A 1716-nucleotide genomic window follows, 5' to 3' on the forward strand; every position below is an offset into this window, starting at 1 on the left:
GACCAGAGAGGACAAGGATAGCCCAAGTTGTTATCAACGCTCCGTTCAGAAGCCTGCATCACTGATGGTATGGGGTTGCATGAGCGCTTGTGGCATGGGCAGCTTGCATGTCTGGAAAGGCACCATTAATGCAGAGAACTATGTTCAGGTTCTAGAACAACATATGCTCCCATCTAGACGTCATCTCTTTCAGGGAAGACCCTGCATTTTTCAACACGATAATGCCAGACCACATTCTGCAGCAATCACAACATCATGGCTACGTAGGAGAAGGATCCGGGTACTGAAATGGCCAGCCTGCAGTCCAGATCTTTCACCTATAGAGAACATTTGGCGCATCATAAAGAGGAAGGTGCGACAAAGAAGGCCCAAGACGATTGAACAGTTAGAGGCCTGTATTAGACATGAATGGGAGAGCATTCCTATTTCTAAACTTGAGAAACTGGTCTCCTCTGTCCCCAGACGTCTGTTGAGTGTTGTAAGAAGAAGGGGGGATGCCACACAGTGGTAAAAAATGGACTTTTGGGATTTGTTGACGCCATGAAATTTGGAAACAGATTTTCCCCTTAAAATGATACATTCTCTCAGTTTAAACTTTTGATCTGTGATTTGTGTTCTATTCTGAATAAAATATTAGATGTTGGCACCTCCACATCATTGCATTGTTTTTATTCACAATTTGTTTAGTGTCCCAACTTTTTTGGAATCCGGTTTGTAGAAAGTTCCTGGAGAAACTTTGATGGAGACTGCCACGTGGCAGACATTTTAAATTTTAGATGAGAAAAATACCTACATTTGAATATATAATACGTATGTGTATCTTAAAGATGTGATGGTAGGAAGAGTTTGTTCGATGGCATACAGTTTTGTTTAGAGACATCTTCACTCTCCATCAAGAGTGGAGAGTAGTAGTTAAATTGTACAGGACAAACGATTGTCAACTTTAATATTACTCACATGATTGGGACGGTACGGGATAAAAAATTAACGGAAAAATACTTTAGACAGGCGCCACCATTTTGTAGTTTACTTTCAATAAGCCTACACTGTAACGCAAGTCAAAAGAACTAAACTACCCAGAAGCCAACAGTGCTTATGGCCACTGCGTTCTGCCAAACTGGAGGGAAAGTTATGCAACACAAAGTCAGAAGTAGGGATCTATCTATGAAGCTCACAGAACTGGCAACAAAGTCACAAATAATCCTGAAGCTTTCCGAAGCTCAATTATCCACATGCACATCAACCTGGACGGGGCGGTGGGCTTCATGCTGCAGGGGAGGTCTGCAGAACTGGAATTGAGCTGCTGGTCTGCAGATCTGGTGAGCACCCATCTAAGATTTTGCAGAACTGTTCAGTACATATACATGTGTTGTTAAAATAACGTAGGTTTAAGAGTTTAGAACATTGCAAGATTGTGGGAAGAGTTTATAAAGCCTTAAAACATATATGGTAAATGGACTGTACTTATATAGCGCCTTTCTATCTTATTTCAAGATACTCAAAGCTCTTTACACTACAATCTGTGCCTCATTTACCCATTCATACATCTCTACTAGATCTCTACAAAGACAATTGAACAAATCATTCTAAAGGGACTAATTGGGGCTTTTATCACATTCATACACTGATGGGACACACATCAGAGGCTTTGAGGAGTTCAGTGTCTTGCCCAGTGACACTTCAGCATGCGACTGCTGGTGGATTCGAACCCCCAAC

This window comes from Nematolebias whitei, chromosome 20, assembly GCF_014905685.2.
Source record: "Nematolebias whitei isolate Nwh7 chromosome 20, NemWhi1, whole genome shotgun sequence".
NCBI lineage: Eukaryota > Metazoa > Chordata > Actinopteri > Cyprinodontiformes > Rivulidae > Nematolebias > Nematolebias whitei.